General features: G+C 39.2%; 1 long non-coding RNA gene across 2 annotated transcripts; it reads right to left on the bottom strand.

Moving 5' to 3' along the window:
* Positions 1 to 11,227: 11,227 nt before the first annotated feature.
* On the bottom strand, positions 11,228 to 13,883 carry LOC143712030 (uncharacterized). Of its 2 annotated transcripts, none has more exons than XR_013194967.1 (4): positions 13,552 to 13,883; positions 12,940 to 13,044; positions 12,642 to 12,795; positions 11,228 to 12,127 (listed from the first exon to the last, which is right to left on the bottom strand). It is a non-coding gene; the product is annotated as an uncharacterized LOC143712030 (long non-coding RNA). The 2 variants fall into 2 exon arrangements; XR_013194966.1 differs by having other exon boundaries at positions 12,642 to 12,785.
* Positions 13,884 to 14,250: the final 367 nt, after the last annotated feature.

Here is a 14,250-nt window from a genome sequence, read left to right as displayed (position 1 = left end):
GGGTGGACTCATTTAAAGTAATGTAATCGTTTAGTTTTAGCCAGGTTTCTGTCAAACACAGAACATCTAGGTTATAATCTGAAATCATATCATTAACAATAAGTGCTTTTGAAGTAAGGGATCGAATATTCAGCAACCCAAGCTTTATCGTTTGCTCATCTGTATTATATCTGTTTTTTATTTGTTGAACATCAATTAAATTTTTAACCTTAGATAGGTTTGGAAGTTTTTTGTATTTCTATCTAGGTGACAGAGCCTCTATGTGATGGGATTTATCTGACCTTGGTGACGTGGGGCCGCTAGCAGACAGTCGGTTTAGCCTGTCTGTCTGCTTCCTGACCTGAGCCCCAGATTGTCATGTTTTATCTCTAAGACTATGAGCCAAATTACTAGAGAGAAGAGCAGCACCATCCCAGGATGGATGAATACCATCTCTTTTCAACAGGCCAGGTTTGCCCCAAAAACTTTTCCAATTGTCCACAAATTCTATATTATTTTGCGGACACCACTTAGACAGCCAGCCATTGAGTGAACACAATCTACTAACTATCTCATCACTCATTCGGACAGGAAGGGGGGCCAGAACAAAATACAGTGGGTGACATTGTACTTGCTAGTTCAAACACCTCTTTAATGTTAATTTTGGTGATCTCCGTCTGGCGAAGTCGAACATCATTAGTGCCGACGTGTATAATAATCTTAGAGAATTTACGAATAGCACAAGACATGGTTATGTCCCTAAAGTGTTGGGCACCCCCATCAGAGTGCAGGTCATTTCTCTTTCGGCTTTGCCAGCATCTGATAGTGAGAGTGATGTTAATCTCCTCTGCCCCGTTAGGTCGCTGAGGGCTTACATTACGCGCTCCGCCTCTTTCAGGTGTTCGGAACAGCTCTTTGTCTTGTTTGGTGGGCGCACCAAGGGCCTCGAAACAGAGCCTGTCCAAATGGATAGTGGAAGCTATCTCATCCGCTTATAAGTCTAAAGGTCTGCAATGCCCCTTGGGCATCAGGGCGCATTCCACCAGAGGTGTGCCCTCGTCGTGGGTTTGGCCCAGTGGAATTTCCATTCAAGACATTTGTGAGGCGGCAGGCTGGGCCTCTCCGTCCACATTTGTTAGATTTTATAACCTGGAAGTTCCCGCCTTGCAGGCTAGACTTCTGTCAGTGTGAGCGGTGTGTATATCCTGCCCAGATTTATCATGTGCAGACTACTCACGCGACGTTAGCTCTCCTGGTTGAGCTGCACTATATGGTGAATAGTTATATGGACCGGCGACGCCGCTCTGTATACCCTGATTGTGCTTATGACATGTGCTGGCCCGCATTGCTGGCCACCGGTTTCCCACTTATCTATGTTCCCCAGGAATCCCTGGCACTCATGAAGTGGAGGCTGGGCGTGCACGGCATTGACAATGGGTTTCCGTAGCGTAAGCATTTTACGCAATACGAGAGAACCTCTCGTAAGAGAACGTACTCACTTACATACGTAACCTAGGTTCTCTCTAGAAGAGCGAACGAGGATTGCGTAACCCGACCGTGCAGGCGCCACAAGAGTTTTCGCTTCACCTGAATAAACCTGTGATGCAGCCTTCGAGCCTGTCTTTTATACGCTAAGCCACCCCCATTTTGGCGGGCTGTGACGTCACGCGAGGCTCAGTGGTAGGCTGCAGCAGTTGCCGCACGGCAGCCAATGAGCACGCAAGATGGCCTGCTCTAGGTCTGCTGGCTGCTGCACTGCGTTGACAATAAATGCAAAATTAAGGATAATTTGTGGCTTCAATATCTCGAGAAAAATGACTTTACCCGAAGCGTAAGCAACTTACGCAATACTCGTTCCATCTTCTAGAGAGAACCGAGGTTACGTATGTAAGCGAGTACGTTTTAATTCACATCCTTTCTGAAAAAAATATGAAAGATTTTGGTTTAATATATTTTTATATGTCAATGATCTAAATTCATGTTGGTTTATATTTTATTTGTTCATTATTTATTTTGGTGGATTTTAGTTGGACTTGGTCAGAACTGTTTCTAAAATAGTTATCTGCATGATGCCTGCTGCCTTTGGGCTCAGTGATGTTGAATTTAAATGTCGTGTGAAATAAAGACATGTTATGTTACATTGTGATGTAATGGTGTTTTCTGGAAGGGGCTAAAAAACAAAAAAAAAGGTTACATTTTATTTCGATAGTCACTTTAGACATTCTGACAACTATAAGTAACTTTTCAACCACATGTCAACTAACTGTCATTAGAATATTGGTAGGCTGTAGTAGACTGTAGACTGGTAGGTTATGGTTAGATGTTCGGGTTAGGAGAACAAGTTTACTTTTAGTTACTAAGTTACTTATAGGCAGTAGAATATCTGTTGGGAGACCAACAAAATAAAGTGTTAGCAGATATTAAGCAGACAGTCTACTAATACTCTAATGGCAGTTAGTTGACATGTAGCTGCAAAGTTACTTATAGTTAGTTGAATGTCTAAAGTGGACTATCAAAATAAAGTCTTACCAAAAAAGGGTTAGCTTTTTTTGGTAATCGGCTGAAAGGCAGAATACAAATGTTTTTATTAACCCTCTGGGGTCTAAGGTGTTTTGGGGGTCCCTGAGATCTTTTGACATGCCCTGACATTTGTGTTTTTTTCAGTTGCTTATAAATATATTAATGGCAAATTTGTCATTACACTCTATTTAGCACAAACAGGGCTACCATAATATGTGAGCAACATGTATGTACATGTTTGTATTTTTGAGAGAATATTGTTTATGCATGGTTATTGAAAAAACTTTCTGAAATAAGGCCACAAAACACATACTAAATATGTGTCCACAATACTTTTGGAAAGGCAATGTGCGGGTGGGCGTAAATGGGCGTGGAGGAATCATGAATTATGCTCTGATTCACACCTGAGAAGACAAAGACCTGCATAATGTGCCGCATAATGAGCTGCGTAATGAGCCTTTCACACAGGTCTGTCACTGGGTACAAAATGATGCTTTCAAAAAAAGATACATTTTTTCAAGATGATTCCAACTCTAACTTTGAACCAATTCTATATTCTAATATAGAATATACACTGCTTTTCAAAAGTTTGGGGTCGGTAAGTTTTTTAATGTTTTTAAAAGAAGTCTCTTCTGCTCACCAAGGCTGCATTTATTTGATTAAAAATACAAAACAAACCCAGTAATATTGTGAAATATTATATCAATGTAAAACAGCTGTTTTCTATGTGAATATATAGTAAAGTGTAATTTATTCCTGTGATCAAAGCTGAATTTTCAGCATCATTACTCCAATCTTCAGTGTCACATGATCCTTCAGAAATCATTATTATGATGATGATTTGATGCTCAAGAAACATTTCTCATTATTATCAATGTTGAAAACTGTTGTGTACCATTTTTTTAGGATTATTTGATATACAGAAAGATTAAAAACAACAGCATTTATTTGAAATAGAATCTTTTGTAACATTATGAATGTCTTTACTGTCACTTTTGATCAATTTAATTCCTCCTTGATGAATAAAATTATTTATTTTATTTTATTTATTTCCCACAAAAAATAAAATAAAAATTCTTACTGGTCCCAAACTTTGGAACGGTAGTGTTTAATGTTACAAAAGATTATATTTCAGATAAATGCTGTTCTTTTGAACTTTTTATTAATCAAAGAATCCTGAAATAAAAATGTAAATAACTGTTTTCAACATTGATAATAATGAGAAATGTTTCTTGAGCATCAAATCATCATATTAGAATGATTTCTGAAGCATCATGTGACACTGAAGTCCCAAGTACCCCTGTACTTGAGCGAGCTCTTTACGCATTATACTCCTTCATGTCTATTGCGATCTCAAAATTCTGGCCAGTTGATAATACCTAGAATATCTAAATCTAGCGGTAGATCCTTTTCCTATTTAGCACCAAAACTTTGGAACAATCTTCCTAACATTGTCCGGGAGCCAGACACAGTCGTTCAGTTCAAATCTACACTAAAAACACATCTATTTGGCTTAGCATACACATAACACATTATAGACTTCTATAATTCAATTTTAGGCTGCATAGTTTAGATCAGCCGGAACCGGGAACACTTCCCATAAATCCTGATGTACTTTGTACATCACAAGAAGGATGGCGTCTACGCTAATATTAGTCTCTCTGTTTATCCCGAGATCTACCGCAAACTGCTGGATCCAGGCCATATCCAGATCTGATGAAGGACCTGCGCCTGGACACGACGACAACACATCCCTGAAGTGCCAGCCTCATCAACCCTGTGAAGCCCTCATGGACACCTCAACAAACTCGTCTCCATACCAGCGTGATGACTCCGACCCCAACCAGATGAACTGGATAAATATTGTGAAAGTTCTGATCTCATCTGACTTCTGACCTGATTAAGCCTGAATCATAATCATACATTGTTTGTTCATTGGCCAAAGGAGGACTGGCCCCCTGACTGAGCCTGGGTTCTCCCAAGGTTTTGTTCTCCATTCTGTCACCTGATGGGGTTTTGGTTCCTTGCCACTGTTGCCTTTTCGCCTTTCTTTGCCTTTGTCGCCATTGGCTTTCGGCTTGCTTAGTTGGGGACATTTCATTTTGTATTTAACAATACTATTACAACATTATTTTCCTGTTATCTCTGTAAAGCTGCTTTGAAACAATCTCTATTGTAATAAGCGCTATACAAATAAAGGTGACTTGACTTGACTGAAGACTGGAGTAATGATGCTGAAAATTCAGCTTTGATCAAAGGAATAAATTATATTTTAAAATATATTTAAAATCGAAAACTGTTTTTTTAAATTGTAATAATATTTCACAATATTACTGTTTTTTGTTGTATTTTTAATTAAATAAATACAGCATTGGTGAGCATAAGTGACTTATTTTAAAAACATAAAAAATCGAAGCGACCCCAAACGTTTGAACGGCAGTGTGTATATATATATATATATATATATATATATATATATATATATAATCCAAATATAAATGAAAGTCAGAAGCACATTTTTAGTACATAGTCATACCTGGAAACAAATTCAAATAGGCTATATGGGCCATTCTACAGAATTTGTTCAAAGTTAGAGTTGGAAACATCTTGAAAAGAAAATGGTCTTTTTCCATTAATTTCTTATAAAGTATTCTGTTTTAAAGTAGGCCAATATATTTGATCATACATATTTTAAAGTTAAGGATTCATTAGTTTGATATAGCTTAGGCGACATTGGAACAAACACTATAATAACATCTTAGTTGATGAGTTTATTTTTGACAAAACATACTATATATTTAACATATGAGCAGAAACTGGCTAATAAAAGCTTATTTGATATTTTAGAATAAAAACTTTATAATCTATCCAAAACTATGAAATGTTGTCTTTCATATTTCATCTGTAACATAGTAAACAACAGCGCCCATCTGTGCCGTTAATTCATTCACACACAGAAACGTGGTTCAAATTTAAACAGTCTTTTTGCGTTTACAGACACTATTCCATATCGCGATTAGGACAAAGCACAAGAATAAAAAACATACTATTAAATGAAAATAAACCAGCACATGATCTGTGGTAAACGTCCCAGGATTATTCCTCACAGCCTCGCAAGACGACATAGTACATTAATCTGACGATTAAGCTTTGTGTGTTATCGAGTTCATGTGGGCGTTTACACGTCTGCATGTGTTGCCTCAGATCATTTGCGTTTGAATAGCGCACGATCTCCATGGGCGTGTCAGATTAGCAGATTAATGAGCTGCGAGAATGATAATGAGAACGGCTGACATCTCTCTCTTTTTATATAGATGACATAAACAGAGAATATTTATTTTAGTTTTGAGTTAGATAATTTAAAAGTACAAACTTAAACTATTATAAAGATATATTGCTCATGCCTGGGTGAATAGTATTCGCTGAGTTTTGTTTAAGTTTAGAGACGTGCTCCAGAAAAAAAGTTCACAGTGACGAAGAGGCAGAAAGCACACCCTGTTTATTTTCTTTATTTTACAAAAGCACAATGTTTTATTTCGATTGTAAGTGGACACATAAAAAAGTAGGCATTTAACGGTTTATTTTTGTATATTTCTTAAGTCTGTATGACGCATTTGCCAACCCCAGAGGGTTAAGTTAGATAAACATAACAGTTTCAGGTTATGTTTTAGTGTTGGTAACATTTCCCACATTGTCCCACACAAACTTATATTCGTCCCACATTTGGTTTGTTTGATGGTGGTCACCCTGCTCTGCCCTTAGGAGATGGGAAGGCTGGGGCACCTGCCCTTTTGGAAATTTGTGTACTGTTTACAACAGCGTGGGAAAGTAGTCCCTTCGCAGCACAGATTCCCACCACACTGACTGTTCACCCCTTCCACCTGCAGTCAGTGGAAGCCCCAGCCCTCCTATGACCCGTGGATGGAGGAGGAAGAATCTGCCACCTCTACAGAGGAAGATGCTGCAGCACTCCATGAGGAGGTGGGGTGCATTGCAGCTTCCCCGGCGGTGGTGGTACATCTATCGCCTCACCTTCACAAACGCAGGAGAAGAACTCCCGTCACTTCCCCCTAATCGAGAGGTCCTGGAGGACCCGACTCCGGTGTTCCCAGAGCTCCCTGTTATGGTCATGGAGGCCATCCTAGAGCAGTCTGCTCTTTCTGTCTGTCCTGTTGCAGTCGAATAGGCAGCTCTCTCCTTGTAAATTGCAGCTGTTATGTGTATCTGGGCCGCACATTCCTCCCTGTTGGCTGCCTCAGCTCCATCCTCTCCTGAGCCACCAATTTCCACCATCAGTCCTGCCATGGCCAAGAGGGCTGTCTTCACTCTTTATGTTTTGGCTGTCCTACGTGCCTGGAATATGCTCCCAGAGCAGCCCGCTGTTGTCCATGAGTAGTTACCAGCTCACACAGTAACGGCCAAGGAGACCATCCCAGAGCAGTCTGATCACACAGTAACGGCCAATAAGACCGTCCCAGAGCAGCCTGCTGTCTTTCCAGAGCCGCCTGCTCCCACAGAAATGGCTATGAAGGCCGTCCCAAAGCAGCCCGAGTGTCTTGCCCTGCTGGTTCCACCCATGCTGCCTGTCATGCCAGCTCCGCTCAAGCGCCTGGAGGCTGCCCTTCCGGAGTTTTGTTGCGTCGTGGCCGCCCATTTAGAGCCTCTTCCCGCCATGCGTGACCAGGCTGAGCCTGTTCACGTGATTTCTACCAAGCCTGAGCTTCATGTCAGGCCTCCCGAGCCAGAGACCGTTCACGCCAGGTCAGCCGTGCCTGTGTCTTCGGACAAGATGGCTCCGTCTCCTGTCTCTGGTCCATTGAGGGCCCCGGTCAAGCATCCAGACACGCCTGACCCACCCTGGCCTTCTGCCAGAAATCCTGACCCGCCTGATCCCACCCCCTTTTTGTCTCTGTGTTTTGATCATTCCATCTTGTGTTGTCTGTTGGTGAGTTTTCGTGTCATGTTCCTGTCTTGTTTGTGGGGTTCCTTGTTAGGGATGCCAGGTGGCGTCCCTTTAGAGGAGGGGTAGTGTCAGAGTTCTGTCACTTCTGCCTAGTCTATTTCTTGATTTTGTGACAGAGCCCCGACACTCTTGTTTTCTCTTGTCTGTGTGCCTTGTTTCATGTACTTTCATGTCATGTTTTGTCTTGTGCTGTGTAGCACACAACTTGTGTTTTCACTAGCTGTGTGCTTTTATGTTGTCATGTTTTGTGAACCCGGGGATCCTGTCTGCCTTGCTGTTGGTTCGTGTCTGTAGCTTTGTATATATTTCTGTTTTGAATCATTATTTACTACCATTCCCTGTTGTTTATACTGCTAAATACAACTTATTCAACGTCACATATTAACCTGACATCGCTAGCTTCAATCTAAATCGTTGCTAGTACAACAAGCTACTAATTCGCCAACTTGTTAGCGTGCCATCCGTGCGCTCTTTATTCATTTATTTATTTAGCTTGCGCGCTCACGCCTTTTACAAATCCATCAAAGCTGTGGTAAGTAGAATCAGTCAACAAACACAGTAAGTCATGTCATCTTCTCCTCTTAATGTGACTTGCACTTCATGTAACATGTATAGCATAGCCTTCTCCATCTGCACAGGATTTACATGTGATAAATGCAGGGAGATAGTCAGGCTGACGGGGAAGATTTCAGACCTAGATACACGCATCCAAACTTTAATTGAGGTTAATTGTAAGAGTGCAAGGGCTTTAGATACTGCTTTGGATGCAACTAGCTTAGAGAACACTGTACATTGTTCGGTTCCGGCTGAAGTAGAGCCCGTGCAGCAGGGCAATCGGGTGTCGGAGGACAAAACACCGCTCTTCCGTTCCGATTACAACATCAAACAGATTCTCCCCTCTCAGTGAAACACCCAATGAGATCCTGTTGAATGTGCCCTAATTATTGGCGATTCTATTAAAATAGAGACACCCGCCACCATAGTCACATGTTTGCCGGGAGCCAGAGCGCCTGACATCAAAGCAAATTTAAAAGTGCTGGCTAATGCTAATCGTAAATTCTCTAAGATTATTATTCACGTCGTTGGCACTAATGATGTTCGACTTCGCCAGTCGGAGATCGCTAAAATTAATGTTAAAGAGGTGTGTGAACTCGCAAGTACGATGTCAGGCACTGTAATTTGCTCTAGCCCCTTTCCTGTTCGAAGGAGTGATGAGATAGCAGATTGTCATCACTCAATGGCTGGTTGTCTAAGTCAGTGGTTCTCAACTCCAGTCCTCAGGACCCACTGCTCTGCACATTTTGTATGTCTCTCTTATCTGACACACTCAGTTCAGATCAAGGAGTCTCTCCTAACGAGCTGGTGATCTGAATTAGGTGTGTTAAATAAGGAGACATAAAAAAATGTGCAGAGCAGTGGGTCCCGAGGACTGGAGTTGAGAACCACTGGTCTAAGTGGTGTCTGCAAAATAATATAGAATTCATAGACAATTGACCCTGAATAAACCTGACCAGTTGAAAAGAGATAGTATTCATCCCTCCTAGGATGGTGCTGCTCTTCTCTCTAGTAATATGGCACATAGTCTTAGAGCTCAAACATGACAATCTGGGGCTCAGGTCAGGAAGCAGACAAACTGGCTAAACCGAACGTCTGCCAGCTGTCTCACGTCACCAAGGTCAGATAAATCCCATCACATACACTTGGTACTCAACCAGAATAATACTTTTTAATACGTTCCCACTGCGGTAAATTGCAGGTGTGTATTTGCTGCCCTTTACCGCTAAGAGGCGCTGCAATCACAGACTTTGAAAAGTGTCAGTTTATTCTCTCTATTGCGTAATCTGCCACCGTGCCGCGGCTCATTCAGAGCGATTGAAAGCAGGTAGCAGATGAATTCAAGTGAAACATTGTAGTTAAACGAATTCATAATCACAATACTAAAATTACCGAAATTAAATTGAATAAATAATGAAAACATTTCAAAATAAAACATTGCAATAGAAACATATTAGGTTACATCAATGAGGCTTTGCAAGAGCATAAAATACATTATCTCACCAGCGTTCTGACGGTAGCTCTGTGGTCAACGCAACAACATGAGCCTCGCGGATGCTTCAAGCGATCTGAGATCGAATCTCATTGAAGCCTACATGGCATGCAGCCTCACTTTAAAATCCAATTAGTACACCTTACTTGAAAAAAGCATGCAAACCGATTGCACTCAAAAAACTGAGTAAAGTGAAATAGGAATAATATGTAGAACTAACAAATGCATGTCTAGTAGTGTACACTTACAAGAGAGTTCCAGTAACTTAAAATAATTTGTATACTATACTTGATCTTTTACTTTAGCTGTACTCATTTATGCTAGTTGTGTTAACTCTGATGTAAAATCCAATTAGTACACCTTACTTGAAAAAAGCATGCAAACCGATTGCACTCTAAAAAATGAGTAAAGCTAAATAGGAAAAATATGTAGTACTAACAAGTGCATGTCTAGTAGTGTACACTTACACGTGTACACATCTATTATAAATCATTGAGAATAGTTTCACAATTTTACAAAGACAACATTTACAACTGGACAAATAAATGTAAGGTAATGATACAGTTCAAAGGTAAATTTATTGTATTGTTTTCTTAAAAACTGACACAGGGGTGGTCCACACAAGTTTGCATTGGGGTATACAATTTATGTAAATCACTTTAGGTTTAAAAGAAATGTAAAAAAAAAACGGAAACACTTTATAATAAGGTTCATTAGTTAACATTAGTTAGTGTATTAAGTTAACTAACATGAACTCACAATGAGCAATACATTTGCTATTGTATTAATTAATCTTTGTTAATGTTAGTTAATAAAAATACAGCTGCTCATTGTTTGTTCATGTTAGTTCACAGTGCATTAACTAATGTTAACCAATACAACCTTTGATTTTAATAATGTTTTAGTAAATGTTGAAATTAATATTAACTAAGATTAATAAATGCTGTAGAAGTATTGTTAATTCTTAGTTCATGTTAACCAATTAACCTTAGTGTTAAGTGTTTCCCAAAAACCTTTTACAGTAAAACAATGTAAAAAAATTATATAAAATCTGAAAAAAAATATATAAATTTGAGACCATACCCTAACTCTAACACATCCTCAACAAACAGCTTTAACAATTCAATAAATAACAATTACTCACTTTAATCAATAACACTTCGGAGACCAAACTTGGTATATAGAAGTGCAAAAAAAGTGGCTACATTCATTAGCCTAAACAGTGAAAAAGCAATGTCTCTGACACACATGCACATTAGAAATGAATACGCTGACAGCATCTTAAAGGGTTATTCACCCAAAAAATGAAATTTCTGTCAGTAATTACTCACCCATATGCCGTTCCAAACCCGTAAGACATTTGTTAATCTTCGCCACACAAATGAAGATCTTTTTGATGAAATATGAGAGCTTTCTGTCCCTCCAAAGACTAACGTCATTGCGACTTTTAAGGCCCAGAAAGGTAGTAAAGACACCGTTAAAATAGTCCATGTGACTACAGTAGTTCAACCTTAATGTTATGAAGCGACGAGAATAGTATTTGTGTGTAAAAACCCCGCCAAATAACGACATTATTCAACAATCTCTTCTCTTCAACGTCATTATCCTACGCTGTTGATGTAGTGTAAACAGCGCAGCGCTTCTGGGTTCTACATCAGAACTTAGGCTTATTATTGGCCGAAGCTGGTCATGTGTGATGCTGGCCAATAGGGAGGAGGAGCGATGACAGTAGAGATCGAGAGAGGCCAGGCCTGGATTTTATGTTGTGTTTTGTGTGGCCAGCAGTCGTCCTCGAGGGGCAGCTGGCTTTTACTTTCGTTTTGCATTTGTTTTATTTTATGTTATTAACCTTGATGAATGTTCGCCGGTTCCCGCCTCCTTCTTCCCATAAAAACTGAACCTCGTTACATCGCTATTTGGGGTTTTTTTTGCACATAAGAAGTATTCTCGTCGCTTCATAATATTAAGGTTGAAATACTGTAGTCACATGGATAACAATGTTTTTACCAGCTTTTTGGGCCTTGAAAGTTTCAATGACGTTGCGTTCAATGGAGGGAGAGAAAGCTCTCTGATTTCATCAAAAATATCTTAATTCGTGTTCCGAAGATGAACGAAGGTCTTACGGGTTTGGAACGGCATGAGGGTGAGTAATTACTGACAGAATTATCATTTTTGGGTGAACTAACCCTTTAACTTGCTCATGAACTAATGGGCTGACAATTTTAAACAAGTGGCTTAGTTTCCCTTTTATTTTTCTATCAACTAATCTAATTCCACTGTCATAAAAAAATTTAATCTAATGCCAAACATCATTAATCTTGCACATTTCATTACTCAACAAGAGATTTTTCAGAGATAGCAGTTTTGGTGGGAGTTTGTTATGTCCCAAACCAAGCATCAGTGTTTTTCATGTCTTTTGTGTAATCCAAATTTAAAGCATAAGACAGACCTAAATAGATGCAAATTGCATGAGGCAGGTTCTGCAGATTCTTACAATACCTCTCTCAACAATGATGGCAGTAGACACTGGGCAAAGGTAGAGAGAGAGGTTCTTCTTCGTCAATGACAGTCAGCACCCCAACAGATACTTGTGCCCAGGCTTCATCAACATCACAAACCTGAATGAAACCAAACAATAAAAATATTACTACAGGAAAAAGTGAAAAGGCATGATTCATTGTCAGTTATCTGCCCTGCATACATGTGTGTATTGATCATGCATGAGCAGCCAGTTGTTATCCTTTGAACAAATCGATAAGATTTAGTAAATACAAAATATTATTTTTATATTATTTTATATAAATATTATTACAAAAAGCGCTCATGTTGCTTCATGAAATGAGATTAAACCACTGGAGTCACGTGAGCTACTTTAATGATTTCTTTCATTGCTGCCTATTGAGGAACAGAAAGGACTCGGATTTTATTAAAAGTATCATAATTTTTTGATCTGAAAATGAAAAAAAAAGTGTCATTACCATTATGTCTTTAAGTGACTATAAAGATAACAGTCCACAGTTAAAGGGTTTATCAACAAAACCCCACAACACGTTAGACAACAGCTAAATAGATAAGCAAAACCATAATCAACTCAGAATAATAATAAAAAAATGAGGGCTGCAGTAAACTCACCCCTGTATTAATTTGCTGCATAAGATCCTCAAATTTCTCTTCAATGCTTCTTGAAGACTTGTGACAAAACATGGTGTAGCGATCCACAGCACCATAAAAGTTACTCTGCAGTCTGCAGATCTGTGGTGACTATCCTGTCAAACTCTGCAAACACCTACAACATAGGCCACACAAAAAAGGCATGGGACAGTCTGGAAATTTTTCAATGCATGGTCAGGCCTACAGGCCAATTCTAAAGTCAAACCTAAACAGAATGTGGTTTCTCATGGTGGAAAAAGGGATATGAATAAGTTATTACTGGTCTCTCTGTAAAAAGAGCTGGCCACTGCTCCATCTGCATCCTCAATCTCACATCTTCGCATTGAGAAGGTCTGGTCCATCTTTGATGCAATCAGAGGTTCCACTAGGGTAACATTACTAAGTTTCTCATCTTGTTAAAATATGGCTAATTTTATCAGCAGTGATAAAGCAGTTGAGTTTGAGTAAAGAAAATCACTTTTACAGTGCTTGCATTACATTCTTAATGTACTCAATTTAAAAATAAAAGTATAATGCTATTGTGAATTCATAAATACTGTCAAAAATCATCAAAAACTTCATCTAGGCTATGCATAAACTGCAGGTTAACGTTACCTTTAACTGTAAATGTGCGCCATTTCACAAGATTTGTAACCTTAATAATTTATAAACCAATGCCAACAGAGGAGAATGCATCAGTGAAAATGCATCAGTTTTACATTTGGGAACAATAAATAGCTTTTCAGGCATTCCAGGAACTGTTAAATGCCTATCCATATTCTTCAAGCTCCGAATATCACAATTATTTGGTACACTTTAAGGAGATCAGTAAAGATTAACGACAGACAATAAAAAAAACATTCACACAAAAGTCGCATGCTTGATTACTCACCGTATTATTATCTCATATTATTATTCCAAAAACGTAGCGAAGCTCCAGATAAAAATGTATGCAGTCGGTCAACGTCTTTCCACATTCTTCAAAATTGGCGCTGAAATACAAACAGAATCTATCGCGCATGCTCTCACAAGTGCCGCTTCTTCTTTGTTTTTTTCTGCACATTAGGCACGGTTCAATGCACTGCTGCCTCTCACTGTTTTAGTAACGTCATTGCATCCTTTGTTGCTACTTGCTTGTTTCAAGTAAGCGTCACTCAAATTATTGAGTAACTTGTTATTTTCAACCTGCAATTGACTGTAACTCAACAAAAGCTAGTAAGAAGTATGTATTTTATATAACTGAGTAAAGTTAACTAATATATGTGAGTCAGGAACACTATTGGATTTTACAGTACTTTTATGTTTTACCGTTGGAGCTTAAATAGGTAACCGTTTATTAGCGAGTTTATTAACTGTTTATTTATTTAAAGGCAGACGTTTTGTTTAATTATCAATGGCACATTACAACATAAATTTACAACATTCCAGTAGAGCCGCTGCACAGACGACAAAATAACTGTTGAAGGAAGATTGTCAGCCGATTATTACTGATAATAATGTTTATGTCGCTGTGTGTCATCCCAGCCTGGCTTAGCTGGTCAAGCTGGTCTCCCAGCCTGGCTTAGCTGGTCAAGCTGGTCTCCCATCCTGG

Source organism: Siphateles boraxobius, unplaced genomic scaffold (genome assembly GCF_051911475.1).
Source record: "Siphateles boraxobius isolate OS27281-9 unplaced genomic scaffold, OSU_SipBor_1 5, whole genome shotgun sequence".
In the NCBI taxonomy this organism is placed as follows: domain Eukaryota; kingdom Metazoa; phylum Chordata; class Actinopteri; order Cypriniformes; family Leuciscidae; genus Siphateles; species Siphateles boraxobius.
This window is presented reverse-complemented; position numbering and strand designations above follow the sequence as displayed.